Source organism: Mustela erminea, chromosome 6 (genome assembly GCF_009829155.1).
Source record: "Mustela erminea isolate mMusErm1 chromosome 6, mMusErm1.Pri, whole genome shotgun sequence".
NCBI classification, from domain to species: domain Eukaryota; kingdom Metazoa; phylum Chordata; class Mammalia; order Carnivora; family Mustelidae; genus Mustela; species Mustela erminea.
Genome location: NC_045619.1, coordinates 67,054,766 through 67,074,757, shown reverse-complemented (window position 1 = coordinate 67,074,757; position 19,992 = coordinate 67,054,766). Strand labels below are relative to the sequence as shown.

Sequence of the window (19,992 nt, the reverse complement as noted above, 5' to 3'; positions counted from 1 at the left end):
CATAAATTCTAACTCTTGATGGGAGAAGCAGCTTGAACGTACAGGGAGTGATGGAATTATTTGGAACCCTCTTCAAGCTGAGCTATCATAGTAACATTTCAAAACCAAATTCATCTCCCTACTTTTTTCTTTCTTTCTTTCCTCTCTCCTTCTTTCTTTCCTTCTTTCTGTTATGTAGTTATAATTTTTATTCAGTCACTTATCCAGGCTCAAAATGTAATTCTTTATTTCTTTTTTGCCCTTGCCCAGAGTCAATCTACTATAGAGATCATTTCTTCAAAGTCTCTCCTGAATGTATCTGTTTTATGATGGGATCACTAGCAAAATATCTCTGTCATCTGTCTTTTCTTTTCTCTTTTCAAGGCCACCCCCAAAGTTCTTGTCTTTTTAACTTGGGCCCTTCCTTGGTCTTTCAGCTACAGTCTGTGTCTTCTTGTTCCTCATTCAATAATGCTTCTGTTCCTATGCAACCAGACTAAAGGATTTCTTTGATTTTATCATCTCCCAATTCAAATTTTTTATTACCTTACTTTTGCCTGGAACATAAAGTTAAAAATTCTTATTCCTAGGTATTTACTCAAGGAATTCAAAAATATGTGAAGAGATACATGTACCCCAATGTTTGTAGCAGCATTATCTACAATAGCCAAATTATATACATTGACTGATGAATGGATAAAGAAGATATATATTGCACTACTAGGTATTTATCCAAAGGATACAAACATAGTGATTCGAAAGGGCACATGCAACCCAATGTTTATAGTGGCGATGTCCACAATAGCAAAACTATGGAAAGAGCCCACATGCCCACCAACAGATGAATGCATAAAGAAGACATGGTATATATTTGTACACACACACACACACACACACACACACACAATGGATTATTAATTAGCCATCAAAAAAGAATGAAATCTTGCCTCTTTCAATAACATAGATGGAACAAGAGGGTATTTTGCTAAGCCAAGTAAGTCAATCAGAGAAAGACAAATACCCTATGATTTCAGTCATATGTGGAATTTAAGAAACAAAACAGAAGAACATAGGGGAAGGAGAGGCAAAATAATATTAGATAAAAACAGAGATGGAGCAAATGAAAGCCAGGCAAAGACCCCATCAAAAAGGAGAATTAGAGACCAATATCCCTGATGAATATGGATGCCAAAACAAGATCCTAGCTAATAGGATCCAACAATAATTAAAAGGATTACCACCACGACCAGGTGGAATTTATTCCTGGGTTGCAAGGATCCTTCAACATTCACAAATTAATCAATGTAATAGAATGCGTTAATTAGAGAAGAGACAAGAACCATATGATCCTCTCAATTGATTCAGAAATAGCATTTACAAAATACATTCTTCCCTGATTAAAACTCTTCAGACTGTAGGGATAGAAAGAACCTTACTCAATTTCATAAAAACCACCTATGAAAAACCCACAGCAAATTACCATTCTCAGTATGGAAAAGCTGAGAGTCTTTCCCTCAAAACCAGGAACAGGACAAGGATGCCCAATCTCGCCACTTTTGTTCAACATAGTACTAGAAGTCCTCGCATCAGCAATAAGACAACAAAAAGAAATAAAGGTATTCATATTGGCAAAGAAGAAGTCAAACTCTCTCTCCACAGATGACATGATACTTTATGGGGAAAACGCCCAAGACTCCACCCCCAAATTCCTAGAACTCATATAGCAATTCAGTAATGCGGCAGGATACAAACTTAATGTACAGAAATCAGTTGCTTTCCTATACACTAACAATGTAACAATAGAAAGAGAAATTAGGGAATAAATTCCATTTATAATAGTGCCAAAACCCATAAGATACCTTAGAATAAACTTAACCAAAGAGGTAAAGGATCTATACTCTAGAAACTACAAAACACTTATGAAAGAAATCAAAGAAGACACAAAGAGATGGAAAAATATTCCATGCTCATGGATTGGAAGAATAAACATTGTTAAAATGTCTATGCTGCCCAGAGCAATCTATACTTTCAAAGCTATCTTGACCAAAACACCAATGGCATTTTTTAAACTGCTGGAACAAACAATTCTAAAATTTGTATGGAACCAGAAAAGACCTCAAATAACAAGGAAATGTTGAAAAAGAAAAACAAAGCTGAGGGCATCACGATGCTTGATTTCAAGCCGTATTACAAAGCTGTGATCACCAAGACAGCACAGTACTGTCATAAAAACAGACACATACATCAACGGAACAGAATAGAGAATCCGGATATTGTTCCTCAACTCTATGGTCAACTAATCTTCAACAAAGCAGGGAAAAATAGCCAATGGAAAAAGGACATTCTCTTTAATAAACAGTGCTAGGAAAATTGGACACCTATATACAAAAGAATGAAACACAACCATTCTCTTAGGCCATACACAAAGACAAACTCTAAATGGATGAAAGACCTCAATGTGAGACAGGAATCCATTAAAATCCTTGAGGAGAACATAGGCAGCAACCTCTTAAACACTGGCCACAGCAACTTCTTTCAAGACAGGTCTACTAAGGCAAGGGAAACAAAAGCGAAAATGAACTTTTGGGACTTCATCAAGATAAAAAGCTTCTGCACAGCAAAGGAAACAGTCAACAAAACAAAGAGGTAACCCACAGAATGGAAAGAGATATTTGCAAATGACACTACAGATAAAGGGCTGATATCCACCATTTATAAAGAACTTCTCAAATTCAACACCCAAAAAACAAATAATCAAGTAAAAAAAAATGCAGAAGACATGAACAGACACTTCTACAAAGAAGACATCCAAACAGCTAACAGACACATGAAAAAATGTTCAATATCATTGGCAATCAGGGAAATTCAAATCAAAACCATGTTGAGATACCGCCTTACACCAGTTAGAATGGCCCAAATTGACAAGGCAGGAAACAAGTGTTGGAGAGGATGTGGAGAAAGAGGAACCCCCTTACACTGTTGGTGGGAATGCAAGTTGGTACAGCCACTTTGGAAAAAGGAAGAATTATGTTAATGAACGGCTTCATGCAGGAACACTGGATCTTGACCCTAGCAGCAACAGCAGCAGCCCTGTAAGGATCAGCAATGATCCCCATCATCAGCAATCATACACTATAAATTAGGACTGTAGAGATTTTCAAATTATTCATATTTTACATGTAAAGAAAGATGAGGTTAAACAGTGAATGAAACAGCTTTTATGTATAGCCATGTGTATGGCTATTATATACAGCAATTAAACTACCTTTTCTTAAGTTCTATAATAGTTCCTTAAAAATGAAAACTGGAACAGAAAGAAAACAAGAAGAAATCATTCCTTCCTTTATTCTGTTTGTATCCTGCACATATTTTCTCATAGCATTTGAACATTTTGCACACCTAGAGTGATTATTGATATATAGCAGGTATTCAGTAAATACTTTTTGAAGGAAAAATTGAGAGAATAAAAAAGATTCAGGCAGGTACACTGAAGAGTCTACTAGAAATGAGTTCTTCTAGGCACCTGGGTGCTAATTATAAAATACAGGAGACGTTGTTCTAAGTTGGGAGGAGGAGTAGGACAACAAAGAAAGGAAAGATCATGCCCTCTGTCACTAAGAGTAGTTTTAAAGCTGCATCAGGGAGCTATGACTGAAAGTTTAAAAATGCCTGTGTTGTCGAGCTCCACATAATCAAAAGTGGAGTGAACGATAAGTACAGTGACCTCAGAGGAGACAGCAGGATCCCTGTGACGTATGTTAGACTAGGTAAGGTCCTAGTTTAGATTCAGCTTCCTGGTCACCCCAAACTGAGTTAAATGTTCCTCTTACAGCTTCCCACTCACAGAATGGACATCCTGAAAATCCTATGTGTTTCTTTGTTTCCACCACTAGGGAAAAATCTTGAAGAACTCTAATTCACTCACCACTGCTTCTCCAGAAGCTGCCACCATGCCTGGCGTAAAAAGACCATAAATAAATAAATAAATAAAATAAAATAAAATAAAATAAAATTGTTTTAGAAAGACTGAATAGATGAGTGAATAAGAAAATATTTGGGGTGAATCTTAAAGGATCTGAGAAATTAAAGGATTTGACATTCAGGGACTGGGAGAACAATATGGACAAAAGTGCAGAAGCAGGATGGGGTGTTCACTGAACACTGACTAGACTACAAGTTCAAGGAAAGTGAATTCAGCGTATAAAGCTAGAAAAGTAGGTTGGGTTTGAACACTGGGGTAAGAATTGTGTGTGTGTGTGTGTGTGTGTGTGTGTGTGTTCTAGGAATTACAATATGCATATTTTAAGTTTTTATTTAAAGTTTAGTTAGAGTGTAATATTAGTTTCAACAATTTAGTGATTCAATACTTACTTACAATGCCCAGTGCTCATCACAGCAAGTGCCCTTCTTACTCCCCATCACCTATTTCACCCATCCCCCCACCTACATCCCCTCTGGTAACCGTCAGTTTTTTCTCTATAGTTAAGAGTCTGCTTCTTGGTTTGCCTCTCTCTTTTTTCCCCCTACAATCATTTGTTTCGCTTCTTAAATTCCATATAAAGTGAAATCGTAGAGTATTTGTCTTTTTCTGACTGACTCATTTTGCTTAGCAAAATACCCTCTAGTTCTATCCATGTCATTGTAAAGGACAAGAGTTCATCCTTTTCTGATGGCTGAGTAATATTCCATTGTGTGTATGTGTATGTATACTTCATCCATTCGTCTGTCAATGGGCATCTGGACTCTTTCCATAGTTTGGCTATTGTGAACATTGCTGCTATGAACATTGGGATGCATGTGCCCCTTTGAATCACTATGTTTGTATCCTTTGGATAAATACCTAGTAGTGTAGTTGCTGGGCTATAAGGTAGCTCTACATAGTCACTTCTTAAAAAAAAAAAAAAGACAAAACGCTCAGTGGAGAGTGCAAAAATCTGTGTAAGTTGACCCAAGTTTCACTTTTATTATGGAACCGAGTGAGCATTTAAGATCAGAGGTCCACAAGACCAGTCTATAATTTATTAACTAGTGGAGTCTGACATTTAATAATCAATTTTTTTTTTAAGATTTTATTTATTTATTTGACAGAGATCACAAGCAGGCAGAGAGGCATGCAGAGAGAGAGAAGGGGAAGCAGGCTGTCCGCCAAGCAGAAAGCCCGATGTGGGGCTCGATCCCAGGACCCTGAGATCATGACCTGAGCTGAAGGCAGAGGCTTTAACCCACTGAGCCACCCAGGTGCCCCTAATAATCAATTTTAATTCATTTACCTTGAAAGACAAAGAGAAGGTATAGTTACAATCACTAACTGTTCTGTTTTGCCTGATACTGTAAGAGTTCCCAGGACGCAGGATTTTTAGTGCTAAACCAAGACAGTCCTGGGCAAACTGGGATGGCTTGGTCACCCCATAAATTCACGCTAGAGGCAGAAAGATAAGTAAATAAAGGGGATTAGGCTTATCTTATAGACATGGTTTTCTGTTGATTTTATATTACATATAATAACTTAAATATATAATGTGTGTGTGTACACATGTAACTATCTCCTTTTAATGTTTCTTTAGTTGAATCATTTTTTCAGAAGATTTTATTTATTTATTTGACACTGAGAGAGAAAGCACAGCAGGGGAGCAGCAGAGGGAGAGAAAGAAGCAGGCTCCCCACTAAGCAGGGAGCCCGTTGCAGGGCTTGATCCCAGGTCCTCAGAATCATAACCTGAGCTGAAGGCAGATGCTTAACCAACTGATCTACCCAGGTGCCCTGAATCACCTTTAAAAGGAGAATAGTATGCAGTGTGCTCACAGGAGTATTCATTCCTTAATTAAATGCCTGTAAATTACTTTGGAATCCTTTACAGAAAGCATTAAGTAACTATAAAAGTTTATAACAATGTTATTCTTTCTTTATTCAGACTCAGCAGCATTCAAAGCTCCTTACTGTTCAAACAAACCAGATGACTTCAGCATTTTTTAAGGGACTGTAATTCCCATGGAGGTTCAACAGTGATATTTGTGTAAAATGGAACTAATTCACAACAAATTGTTACTTATTTTTATTTATTTATTTGTTTTTACAAATTGTTGTTTAAAAAAATATCAAAGAAGGTAAATCATGCAGGGCCTTTGGACCTAAAGATCAAAATACATAGGCAGGAAGGATTTAGTTACACAAGTCTGAAATAAATGAAGCCACCTTTTGTAAAGAACCATAAGAAAGGGATCTTTGTTTTATTTACTTATTTATTGTAAAGATTTATTTATTTATTTGAGAGAGAGTACACACACGACTTGGGGATTAGGCAGAGGAAGAGGAGAGAGGATCTTAGGGAGACTTCTTGCTGACCGCAGAGCCTGATGTGGGGCTTGATTTCATGACCCTGAGTCATGACCTGAGCTGAAATCAAGAGTTAGATGCTCAACTGACTGAATCACCCAGGTGCCCCAGAAAGAGCCCTTTCAGAAAACAAAATCTATTCTTCTTGCATGCATTTTAGGTAAACACATTGTATGAGATGTAATTAGTCCTAGGTACTGAAAATGTCATGTTCTCCATTGACTGATACTGTGGTTTTTCTGAGGGAAGCATTGGGAATATTCGAGATAAAAATAAATGGTACTGTTCAAATGGAACATTTACCCTCTTATGCTTAAGTATTGCTATGTGTATTTCTTAGGAAAAAGGATATTCTGTTATGTAACCATGGAACAATGATCAGAATCAAAAAACCTAATTTATTTTTGCCAATCGTCCCAATAATGTCTTTAATAGCAAGTAATAACAAAATTCTAGTCAAAAAGCAATTGGGGAGTTAAGTGTTTCATTTAGCTGTCTTATTTCTCTAGTCTTTTAAAATCTGGAATGAATTCTGAGCCTGTCTGTTGTAAATGACATTTACTTTTGTTTTCTTTTTTTTAGGGAGAGAGTGTGCATGCATGGTATATGGGGAGGGGCAGAAGGAGAGACAGAGAGAATCTTAAGTGAACTCCATGCTTGGTGCAGAGCCCAACCTGGGGCTTGGTCTTATGACCTTGAGATCACGACCTGAGCCGAAACCAAGAGGCAGATGCTTAACTGACTGAGCCACCCAGGCACCCTGACACTTATATTTTGAAGAGGATAGGCCAGTTATTTTGTAACACCTCTCACTTTTTGTTTGTCTGATGTTCTTTATGATTAGATTGAGAGTAAGCAGGATAATACAGAAGTGCTCTGACCCCAGTATATCATATCAGGAGGCAAAATGGGGCATTTTTGAAGAGCAGTATTTTATTGGTGTATGTAGTACACAAGCCTGGGCCTGAGACAAAGCCTTCAGTGGGCCCGTAGTGGATGCTGCTGGCATCACTCAAACCTGCGGCTTCTGGGAGCATTGGCTTCTGAGCGCCCACAGCTGAGTCACCCCCACCCCCACCCCGCAGCTATTCCATCAGCCTACTGAGCTGCCATTCAACGGCTGGTTGAGGTTGGGGTATAAAGGCCTGGCTCTTTGCCTCAACTGGGACAACTCTGAAGGGTCATCCCAACTCCAGAGCTCCCTGTGGGATAGACTGAGGCCTCTGCTGGACCTGCATCTGAGTTCAAGGTCTCCCTCTGCCTACCCCTGAGGCTTTTTCTCTCTCACCTGAGTAGTTCTGGAGATCACTCCCTAATAAATCTCCCACACAGTTTAACCTGAGAGTTTCAGAGTTTTCTTCCCAGGAAACCCAACCTAAAACTGGGCCATTATATACATGAGAGGTAATGTAATGTAATGTAATGTAATGTAATATAATGTAATGTAATATATAATGTAATATTTCAAGCATTACAACTGACCTATTTTAAGTATTAAAATGATTAAAGTTAATATGTGTACTAATCCTCCTATAAGAATTTTACTCCAGCATGATTCTATCATAGGAAATACTGTAACCAGAGAACCACACAAAGATGTTAACGAGAAACTTTGTCTAGATTGCTTAGGACAGAGCTTGATCCTTAGCTTTGCATGTCCAGAAATTTAACCCTGTTAGAGAGAATCAAATTCAGAGAAATTAATACAGAGTAAAGTTAATGTAAGTCAGAAAAAAATGTTAGCAATTCATAATGAAAAATGTAATTGTATAGCAAACCATTTCTGTTGGCTAATTAGCATACCATTAATCCATAAGAAAATTTTAAATGGAAGTGAAATAAAAAATTAGCTTGAGTAAGATAATTGATCTGATTTTAATTTATCTGGTTTTTAATATCTGATCATCTTTGCACCATTCAGTCATGGTGGAAATTATGCAGAGGTAGACCACATACTCATTTCTGCTTACCATGGTATTATTCCCCCAGGCCATTTATGATATACAACTTAGTGCTTATAAATATAAAACTCAGCCTCCTAATGGTCCACTACTATCCATTCTGGTTCCCCTCAAATTAATTCTTCACACCATTGTCAGTCTGTTTTTAAAATTCAAATGTGACATGTCACCCCTCTGCCTAAAACCCTTCAAGAGCTTCCTATTGCTATTACACGAAGATAATCTCCTTAACTTTGTCCACAAGGCCCTGACTGTGTGGCCTAGTCAGAAATTTAAAAAAAAAAAAAAATCATTTTTTTGAAAGCCCTATTTGGGTTACTTCCTCCAGGAAACCAAATCAGCATAAAATGTATGCGGTAACCTTCTGAAAGCAACAACCTGACTCACAGGGTGGTTGGAGAGTGTAGCGGAATGAGAGGCGGATCCAGTAACTTCTCCTCCACAATCCCTATCTCTAGATTTATAGAACTACTCAGCAAAAAGAAAATGATCAGAGAGCTTCAACCAACACTAGCTATGATCTTGTCTGCTCCAGACCCTGTGTGAATTCTCTATGTTCAAACAAGCCACAGGATCTGTGACTTACTTCCCTACCCTCTTGACCTCAATCATAGCCTCCGTGCTGACGGAAGAAGAGGAGCTCGGATGGTGCCCCTATGAAGTAGCTGTCATTTTAGGTACCTTTACCTCCTTTAGCTTTCACGACTCTCTCAGATGGAGAAAGAGGACCTTTCTCATCCGGGTACTCATTCCCTGAATCCCCATAGTTGTAAGATTGTCCAAAGATGCAGAAGTCATTAAAACATGAAAATATTTACAAGCCAGTTGACCTATCACAAAATGAGCCTCCACACAAAGCTTTTTTCTGTTTAACACCAGGGTTTCTCTCTAATAGTGTGCGAAGGTCTTTGTCTTTCTTGGGCAAGATTAAAAATATGGATAAAGTCTAGCATGAAAAAGCAAGTGGGGAAGTGGGAATTTGCTTGTGTTGTGTGCTGGTTATAGTGGAAATTAGTACACTTTCTGGAGAGCAGTTTGGCAATAAGTGTAGAAGTATAAAATGTGCATTCCCTTTCTCCCAGTTGACATCCTCTAGTGGGAAGAGATAACTGAGAAGGGAGTTCAATTATTTTAACTGTTTCAACGTAGTGGAAACTGTTGAAAACAAAGGTTTAAAATAGAAGAATGTGGACATCAAAAGATCTCAGCAAACAGGTATTTTTTTTCAAGAGTGACCCCCTCTGTATGATTGTGATGTAATGTCTAATGTCAGCTGAAGGGATGTCAATCCATTAAATCATATAATTGTGTCAGAAAAATTATGCTAAAAAATCCCTAACATGATTCAGACTTTGCCCAGTCTAAGTACTACATAGTTGTAATTGTACTCTAAATAACAAAATGTTTTATTGTAAAATACATGTAACATAATTTTTTTCTATATTTACTCAAAAACACTGGCTCTCCTTCAAATATCTTAATTTTTATTTCCTAGTAACAATTCTCCTCTGATAACTCATCCTATTATGGATGAGTTAATTGAGGTTTAGAAAGTTTAAGAAATGTACCCAAGACCACAAGGCTAAGGAATCAGCCCTTGGTCCAGATGTGGACCCCAATGTGGTCCTCTTTCCAACATTCAGTGTGACCAGGTAGAGACCCTCTGTCCTGCTTGCCCACTTGGTCTGTCCCATTCTCTGCCTCTGAGCATGGACAGTTGGCTTCCAACCATGGGAAACAGATCTGCTAGTTGCCCCATGTCTGACTCTCCCTGTGGCCTCAGAATACAATAGAAATACCTACTTGAACCCACACCACTAGGAGGGTTTGATTTAGAGACAGTCTCTATCTGGACTATTGGTTCACTCCCAGGAAAGTCAACATAAAAAACCAAATAGAAATAAATAAATAAATAAATATTTAAAAATAAAGCAGATAACTGAAGGAATAAGTGGCTAGAAGAAAAGGAAAGAAATCCCCACCCCCAAAGATGGAAAGTATAAAAAAGAAAGCCCAACTAAACCTCTTGGTTTACGATTTTTGGAGACCTCACACCATCTCCAAAGAGCTAATTCTAACAATTCAGACTTTGAAGTAGAGTCATAATTACTTTTAAAGAAATCAATTTTGTTTTACATATTCCATTTTAAATGGCTAATATAGAGGAAAAGCCAAATAAAGGATAGGAATTCTAGAGCAGATCCAAAACCAAGCTATACACACATGACTGACTGTTAAAAATAGGAGTGCTAGCGTTAAAATTCCTTTTAAAAGTGGAAAGTATTTGGTTTTAAAGTATAATAATTTTAAGTGCTAGAATCACAGAGTATGAATAGGTACTCTACAACAAAGTGACTTTAGTAATTTTCTAGAATGGATTCAAATTACTTCAGCTTTTCTTGGGCTGCCTACATTAAACATCAATGGGTTTTTTATAAGTCAAATTCAACTATTGTGATGAAAAACAGTCTTTGGTGGAGGCTTCTTTCTCTTACTTGAGAAAACGAAATTCTTATACTCAAACCCCAGCATTAGGAATGAAGAGGATAACAAAATTTAAGGAAAAACCACATCTCAGTTTAAAGAAGAAAAAGTCTTTAAAAAAATTTTAATTGTAATGTTAGTGAATTTCTAAGGTCGATGAAGATCATTTTTTGGCAACCAAAGACACCGAACAAATTTTTTTCTTTTTTAACTTGATGTTAGAAAAAAAAAATTTTTTTAAGATTTTATTTATTTATTTGACACAGAGAGAGAGATCACAAGTAGGCAGAGCAGCAGGCAGAGACAGAGGAGAAGCAGGCTCCCTGCTGAGCAGAGAGCCAGACGCAGGGCTCAATCCCAGTAACCTGAGATCATGACCTGAGCCAAAGGCAGAGGCTTTAACCCACTGAGCCACCCAGGTGCCCCTGATGTTAGAAATTTTAAACTATATCTAATATAGCACGTATTATCACAAAATATCATAGTGTCTTGCAGTTTTCCTTTCTAAGAAACTAAAACTGTCAGCTTTTCTTTAGGACGTGGAGGTAAGGGAATCATAACAGCTAGCATTTGGACAGTGGTTTTCACATATCCAGGACAATTTCACATGCCCAGTGTGCAATGTGTGGTAGTCATTGGTACAAGTGCCAAATATTTCTGGTTTTCTCTCCTTCCTGGAGAATCAGATGATTCTATCTCCTGGCTCCCTTTTATTTGTTTAGAGTCATGCAACTACTTCTGGCCAATGTGTTGTAAGCAGAAATCTCTAACTGAGACCTCTAATCTTCTTTTCCTTTTGGCATGAGGTCAAGCAATGTCCCAGGTGATGGTTGCTGCACTGGCCTTGAAGCCTGAGTGCCTCTGATGAGCAAGGCCTTACGGATGACCTACAAAGGCCATAAAGCATCAACAATGAATAAATCCTCACCATTTGAAGCCACTAAAATTCCGTGATAGTCTGTGACTACAGCATCACTTAGCCTCGTCTTACTCATGCAGTAGATTTCCTATTTCACAGACGGAAAATCCACTATATCTGTATCTCTGTTAGTATCAGGAATTTCTAAGCATCAATGAAAAGCAGACAAGAATCAAAGCCGGGAAGGTCTGACAGGGACTTTTTTCTCTTCATGGATGTTAACATCATCAAAAATGTTCCTTAAATGCAGAGAATCCGTTTGACTTGTAGTTGACAGGAGAAAAGGGGGTTCCATTCTGAAACGTGCGTTTTTGTTGTATCGCTCAATATTATTATTAGCAGACATGGTAATTTACTTGAACTGAATGTGAATGTGTTCTGGGTCCTACACTAGGTGCTTAATTTATCTCAGTTAATTTTATTTAATTCTCATAGTGATCCTAGGAGGTAGCTATTGATGCTGAGATCTTTCTCTCTTCAATCTAATATTATTTCCATTATGGCAATGGGGTCTTATAGGTCTCAAAGTGCTTTTACCATATATAATCATATTTCATCTTTGCAGCAACTGTTGTGTTGATATTCTTCATTTTACAGAAGTAGAAATAAGACCTCAGATAACTCTTCTTGATCTGTCCTAGGTCATACATCTAGTAACAGAACCAGGTCCTTGGAATTAAAATCCCATTTGGTTATTTATTACCCTTTGCAGAGCAATAAACATAACACAAAGAGAGAGTTCAACATAATGTATTTTTCACTTTTCCTTAATGCTTCTCTCCAGGCATCTGATTTATGTAGGTGCTTTTCACTTTGGGGGAGAAAGAGCCCAAATCTGGGAATGCTTCAGACCTTCAGTGATAAATAGTTTGCCATTTAGTCAAGCAAGTTAAAAATTAAAGCAGAGATCAATTAAAAGTCATTGTTTCCAGGTTTATAAAGTGCTTTGCAGAAAGCAGTCTGGTGAGAGTTCTGAATGGACTGTCATGTGTTTGATCAAATGGTCCAGTGAAAGGCCCCGGAAGCTTACAGAACAGAGCCCTTATTTTCAAAGAAACTCAATTGCACTTAGCCTGGCTAATCTAGAGCCCCCTTGAAAGTCAGAACTATGAGAAGAAGAGCCAGGAATCAAACACTCTCAGGGGCAAACTGGAAAGACATTATTCCATAAACTTTTCATTTTTTTCCATAGTAAGAAAATTAATTAATTCCATTAATTTCCATCAGGACAGCCTTCATGGAAAACTGAAAAGCACCTATTCTTTCTCTCTCTCATTTAAAAAAAATTTAAAAATCTACTGGCATAACATTGTACATCATGATTTTTTTCATAATCACATTGAGAGAAAACTTTTATTTTAATGACTTTCTTTTCAGTCTTGAAATATGCATCTGAACATGCATATTATGAATGTCTGCATATATACACATGTTATTTTTAAAATAATTTTCATACAAAGGATATTACACTCTTGGCAACCTGCTTTAAAAGAATTCTCAAACCTAACACTATATTCTGAACATCTTCCCATGTCAATAATTGGTCTACTTATGATTTATAATACATATTTTCTATTACACTATGTGGATCCACCATAATTTATTGCACTGACCCCTACCTTTAGGCATCTGGGTTGATTCCAACTTTTCACAGTTATGAATAAATAATGCTGGGATAAAGATCCTTGAAACTGAATTTCTGCCCTTATATCTTGCATATTTGAGGTGGTATCATAAACCCATTTAAAGTAGAGGGATTATCATAACAGTAATAACTAACATTTACTGTGCGTGCTGTAAGTGGGTAAAACAAGATTTCTTGTTCTTGCTTTTGCTCTGTTGTGCTTCTTTTGTCTACTATTGGGAATCTGAGTGGTTGCCTTGGTCATTTGCTATCTGGCGTGACCTGAGGTAAGTCACCATAGCTCCCTGAGCCCCAGTTCCATTATCTGAAAACTGGGTATAGTAATACCTATCTCACAGGCTTATTGTAAAGATTAAATGAGATAGTACAAGTAAAGAACACAATGCTTGATACACAGACTCCGTAAACACTAGTTGCTCTTTAGTCTAAACATGGAGTGAATCAGGAATTAACATTACTCTTTCATTCACACAGAGGGGAGTGTTCAACCAGCCTGTTGTAATAGTCTTTCTCTCTCTCTCTCTCTTTTTAAAATTCTATTTATTTATTTGACAGAGAGAGAGAGAACAAGTAGGCAGAGAGACAGGCAGGTGGGGTGGGGGTGGGAAGCAGGTTCTCCACTGAACAGAGAGACCAATGCGGGGCTCGATCCCAGGACCCCTGAGATCATGACCCAGGCTGAAGGCAGAGACTTAACCCACTGAGTCACCCATGTGCTCCAATAGTCTCTTTTTTTTAATCATAATTTCTTACCCTTTAAAAAAAATTCTCCATACCATTTATATCTCCATTATTGTTCTTATTATTTGTCTCTTTTCTTTTTATTGCTAAATTAGTCTTGCCAAATTTTTTCCTACATCCTTGACTTTTCAAAGAATCCCCTTTCTGTTGTTATAGATCAATTTCAGTTTTAAAAAAAAAATTTTCCTCTTGCAGTAGTTTCTGCCTTTATATTTTAGAACTGTATTTGAATTTGTTAATTATAATAGAATTTACAACCATTTGAAAAGCAGAGTTGTAGCTAGGATGGATTACTATTTTTTTAAGATTTTATTTATTTATACAACGGAGAGATCAGAGTAGGCAGAGAGGCAGGAGGAGAGAGAGGAGGAAGCAGGCTCCCTGCTAAGCAGAGAGCCCTACATGGGGCTCGATCCCAAGACCCTGAGATCATGACCTGAGCCAAAGGCAGAGGCTTAACCCACTGAGCCACCCGGGCGCCCCTAGGATGGATTATGTGTTGATCTGTAATACATGGTGCACATAAGGGCTGTGACCCCTGGAAGGGGTTTTGCACTAATCTTTACATCCTTCTACTTTCTTCAGATCTCTTTTCTTTTTCAAGTTTCCTGAGTTAAGAACTTGGCTCATCTGTTTTTACATTTTGTGTATTTTGTTAAATGCATTTAACGCCTGCTTTGGCCATATCCCACAACTGCAAAGCTACATATATAGAAAAGCAGCTCTACTCACCCAGTGGAAAGATTTTATTAATAGTTTCCTTCTATTATTATTTACTGCCATAATTTGGCATTCATTGGCTACTTACTATGAGGCACGCCTAGAAGAGTAAGAGTAATAGTAAAGAGTCACTTTGAGGGTGTCTGGGTGACTCAGATGTCTAAGCATCTGCCTTTAGCTCAGGTCATAATCCCAGGGTCCTGGGATTGATCCCCCCATCAGACTCCCTGCTCAGCGGGGATTCTACTTCTGCCTCTCCCCCTGCTCCTGCTCTCTTTCTTTATCTCTCTATCTCAAATGAATAAATAAATCTTTAAAAAAAGGAGTCACTTTGGTCAGGGAGCTTAAGATTTCCGCTTACATGCTGAAAACAAAAATCAGGTGAATTCTGAGAGCTGTAGAAGTTTTCAGCCACAATTTTTCTCACATTCCAGACCAAGATTTTAGCCTATCTATGTTTAACATAGATCTGGAGAAGAGGGAATAAGCAAAAGCTAAGGGATAAAAATTTATGTTTAAATGTAGTTTAATAAAGTTAGCAGTGGCCATGGTCTATATCTGTTAACTGAGTTTATTACCTGAACTTTGATCTAATGTCTGAGTGAGTTGATAGTAAGAGTTTTGGAAGAAACTACAAATAATTTGTTATTTAGGCCATGGGTTCTTACTTTGGGTCTATGAAACTTGATGAAGTAAACATATCCATAATATACATACTTATAATTTAACATATATGCATATTTACATATTTTTTCCACTAAAGCCCAACTGTAAATGAGCATTTCTTCCATTATGCATGTACTCAGTAAACCACGGTAATACTAGCAACTTGTGACTTCATGCCCAAGAGAAATCATACATATTTTCTATCACATTAAAGTTGGTGCAGATATCTAAAATACTGTTTATGTTATTTGCTACTGCAAAATTACTGTAGGTCTTGATCTTGTTATTCAATGCATTAATAAAGACACAAATGTGTAACTGTTATCTTTGACTGTGTAATAAATTAACCCCCAAATTAGGGGCTTAAATAACAAATACTTATTATTTCATGGTCTCTGTGGACCAGGAAACTGACATGGTTTAGCTGGGTCTGTGGCTCAGGGTCCCTTCCCAAGCTGCAATCAAGGTGTCTGCTAGGGCTGCATCACCTTGAGGCTCACCTAGGAAAGAATGTGCTTTCAAGCTCACTCAGGTTGTTGGCAGTTCTTCATGGGTTGCTGGACTGAGTGTCTCAATTCTTTGGTGGCTTCTGACCAGAGACCTCTCTCAGTTTCCTGCCAAGTGAGCCTTTCCATAAGATAGGTCACAGCATGGCAAGCTGGTTTCTACCAGCATGAACACGGCAGAGAGCAAGAGAGGATAGCAAAGAAGGAAGCCAGATTCTTTTTGTAACTTACTTATGAGATGTGATATCCCATCAGTTCTGCCGTATTTTTTTCCCAGAACAAAGTCACTAAACCCACACTCAAGTGGAGGGCATTGCACACGACAGGAATACCAGAACTGAGGATTATTGGGAATCATCTTAGAAACTGCCTATCACATAACTATATCACAAATTCACTTTTTAGTATTTTAATAACTGTATGCCAATAAAATCAATTTCCTTTGTAGCCCTAGAAAATTTATCTTATGCATTTAAGAACAATATTCTGAGAAAGGTCCCCAGACTTCACCATGTTTCCTGAAGGGCATATGACTTTAATTTATATCAGTTTAGGCACTTCAACAACTTCCTATGGGAATTTGTTTAGAATAGCCTCAGTTTAGAAACTGAAGGTCAAAGCTTTAGCCTCCATATTATCCTACTCTGATACCCTAGACTAGTCCATATTACTCCAGTGCTATGAAAAATGTATGGCATAGTTGAAAGTGTAAATTTGGTATAGAACACTCCATAAACTGTTCTCCATTCTACTCATTTGAATTTATATACGTATGTGGATAGTGAAAGGAGAGAGGTGTACAGGCCTTTGTCAAGCATGTTTGATCACAATTAAACCTCCTTATACTCATATATAGCATTTGTTACTTGAGTCTCAAAAGGACCATATGATATCGGTGGAACTGATATCCTCAAGAATGCACTAATTACAAAAGTAGTGCTTTTTCTGTTACCAAGTTATATATGAGAAAGCACAGGGCGTAAAAAAAGAGAGAGAGAGAGAGAGAAGAGAGAAGTGATGGCATGATGCTTCCCTATGTTCTTTGCATCTATCACTTCTTCTTGGTGAAACTAAAGATAATTATGCTTTTCACAAGTATAACACCAGTTTCATATACTGTCTTAGTAGTTTCTAAAGTCAAGGGTATTTTGCAACACTTCCAATATTCAGATCAAAGATGAATTTTTTGACAATAACTGTGAATGATTCTCTTATTTGGTTTGCCCAGTGTTTTCTCCAAAGTCAAATGCATCATCTTTACAAAGCCATCCCTTTTGAGTTATACTGCAGGGACTTTTCCCTCCTAGTTCTCAGATCCTAAAACAGCCCAGTACTGTCAGTTATTTTAGATTTTCCAAGACAATCTAAGCAAGTTTTTCGTGGCTTTTCCAAATTTGAATCCCTTTCAAGCCTTTGCAGTGGAGTCGTGGTGAGATGGAAAAGGGTCAAGGAACTTGGGAGGCTTTTAGATCCCACAGCTACTGATTAAGCAAATTGGTCAGCCAAGCCATCTTTGTTAACCACCCTTTCCTAATCTGCAAAATGTGTGGATTCGTGGGGATTATCTCCAGACCTCTTTCCATTTCTTTGCTTTACATTGTGACTTACTCTTTGCATTACATTGGTAAGTATTAAGGAAAACTCTGTCACTTAGGACTAATATGGCACCACACTGGAACTCTCTCAAGGACCAGCTTTTGAACCAGCTTTGAATACAGAAAAGGTAAGTGAGGTGAGGTTGATGAATGAGGGTAGTAGTGACAGCCAACTCCACTGCTCCAGGGCCATCAGGAATTCACAAGGAGTAGGTGGGCGGGGCAGACGAGCCGGCGTTGACGACAGAAGGCTACTTCCGGCTGTGGTGCGTATGACGTCAGGGCCGAGCCTGACCGGCCCAGCCACCGAGAAGCCGAGGAGGGAGGGCTCGCGAGAGTTCAGGAAGGCCGCCCCGAGATTCCGGCGCGGCCGCGGGTGCCACCTCCCGGGGGCGGGGCGAGGGCGGAGCGGGCAAAAGGGAGCGGACGGGCCGCGGACCGGCTGCGGTCCGTGCGGAGGCTGAGCCGGCCGCGGGCGCGACCGGAGGCAGGTGAGTACGCGGATGCGGCGCGCGGCGGCCGCGGCTGGGGGTCCCCGCTCGCGGCGCGGGCCCCAACTCTGCGAGCAGGAGCCGGAGGAGATCTTCTGTGTCTTTGGGGGTCCAGCGACAGCCGGGCTAATGTCGGGGCTGGCAGTGTCTCTCCAGAGAAGCTCCAGCGACGGCCTTGGCCCTCTGGTTCCCCGAGGTGATACTAGTCCCGCGTCCCCGGAGAGGTAGCCGCGAGCCCCGGGAGGAATCTTTGTGCTTCCCTGCCCCTCTCCCCTTGCACTCCTCGGCCCCGGAGCACCCCGATCCCGGTCCCTGCCTGGGCTTCATAAACAATAACAAATGTCGCGGAACCTCCGCTGGTACCCCCCGCTCGCCCGTCCCGTGCCCTCCAGCCGATGTCTCCGAGAAGGAGGATTCCAGGCATGGCTCAAATTGTGGGGGCTGCTTGTGTACCGTTCCTAAAAACTGATGCGTCAGATTGCTAAACATTTCTCAGATCGACACAACACGGTAAAGCCTGCTAGCTCCCAGAAGCACGGAGTGTTCAACGCCGGTCTCAAAATCGGTCCCTGCCCCTGGCCCCGTAGACCCTCCTTTCAACATCATTTTCTCCCACTCCCCTTTTTTCTCTTTACTGTCGGGGGCAGACGAGGGCTTGTTTGCTAAGGGAATAGGAAAGGTTGTACCCGGTCGAGCAGGAGACGTTTCATCTTTAAAAAGTTATCAGGTCGACGGCAAGGGAACAAACTTTATTTTCAAAACCGGTGGCCTCCCGTTTACTGATGCTGCTTTTGTTTTGTGGGATCACTTTTCGGATTGCAAGTTTGGAGGAAGGATATAAAAAGAAATTGGGGGGTGGGGAGAGAGCTGGAGGTGCTGGAAGTGGTGGCTTGTCCAAAAGCTGTGAAGCTGTTCTCACTTGGTAAAATGCAGAACCAACGCTCTTGTCTGTTTCACGTAACTTGTGATAAGTTTTGACAGAAGTCAGTTGCTCGGAAAAGGCCTCAATATTAGTTTTCTTACGGCTAAAGTCTGAGAAGACAACTCTTAGGGTTTTAATTTGTGCCTCCTAGTTGTAAGATGGTAGTGAGACCTTGTCTTCAAGGGGGTGGGGATGGGGTAATTTGTCAGGTCTCCCTACTTTAAGGCAGGATTCATTGTTGCTTAAGCCCAATTTTACTTACCCTGTGCAGACTTTTTTGTCTCAGTCATATATATATATATATATATATATATATATATATATATATATATGAATGATACTGGGAACCTCTTTGTCTTTGATTAACCTTTCTTTTTTTGCCTCAGGATATATAAAACAATTAAGTTTATTATACTCTACCCCGTAGCTGAGAGGTATTATAGGTGAATTAGCCACCATTGTGACTGTTTGAGGAAGAGAAATTAGTTCAACATACGATGTTAAATTGTGATTACCATTGTTGATCGCATGGGTTCATTAAAGTACTTTTGTGTGAAAAATCCTGATCTCAAAAGTAAAAAAAAAAAAAAAAAAAAAAAAAGTTTTGATGTGGCTTAGCTTTGCGTTTTCTCCTGGTTAAGATGGCTGATAATGTTTTCCATTTGGCTGGGATGTGTTTAGGATGAGAAATAAATTGGGTGTAGTTTTTGTACTCCTTTGAAAGGCCCTGCCAGTGAGGAATGAAAAAAATGAGAAAAGCCACATTAAATGGGTGCAATTCTTTTTCAGTCTTCTGTTTTTTAGTTTGTTTTAAAATGGGTCAAAGAATAGAGACTAGGAAAATTTGTGCAAATGAATAGGTGTCCTTGGCAGTTTTTATGCTGAAAAATTAATTTCAAAAGGTAGAACACTATAAAACCAGAGGAAAATTTGTAGAAAATGCACTCAATTCAGTCACTTGTTTTCAGAAAAGTTCTGTTCTCTCAAAGTGAGGGCAACATCATTGTGTGAGTGAAGTTGGATAATACTT

The 19,992-nt window shown here is 38.9% G+C and overlaps 1 protein-coding gene across 2 annotated transcripts in view; it reads left to right on the top strand.

Moving 5' to 3' along the window:
* Positions 1–17,900: 17,900 nt before the first annotated feature.
* STK38L (serine/threonine kinase 38 like) overlaps positions 17,901–19,992 on the top strand; it is an 86,334-nt gene continuing 84,242 nt past the window's right edge. Inside the window, exon 1 of one of the 2 annotated variants that reach the window (XM_032347597.1) lies at positions 17,901–18,040. The gene's annotated coding sequence lies outside the window, so the exon portion shown is untranslated. The remainder of the gene's footprint in view (positions 18,041–19,992) is intronic. The other variant, XM_032347596.1, reaches the window with a different exon arrangement.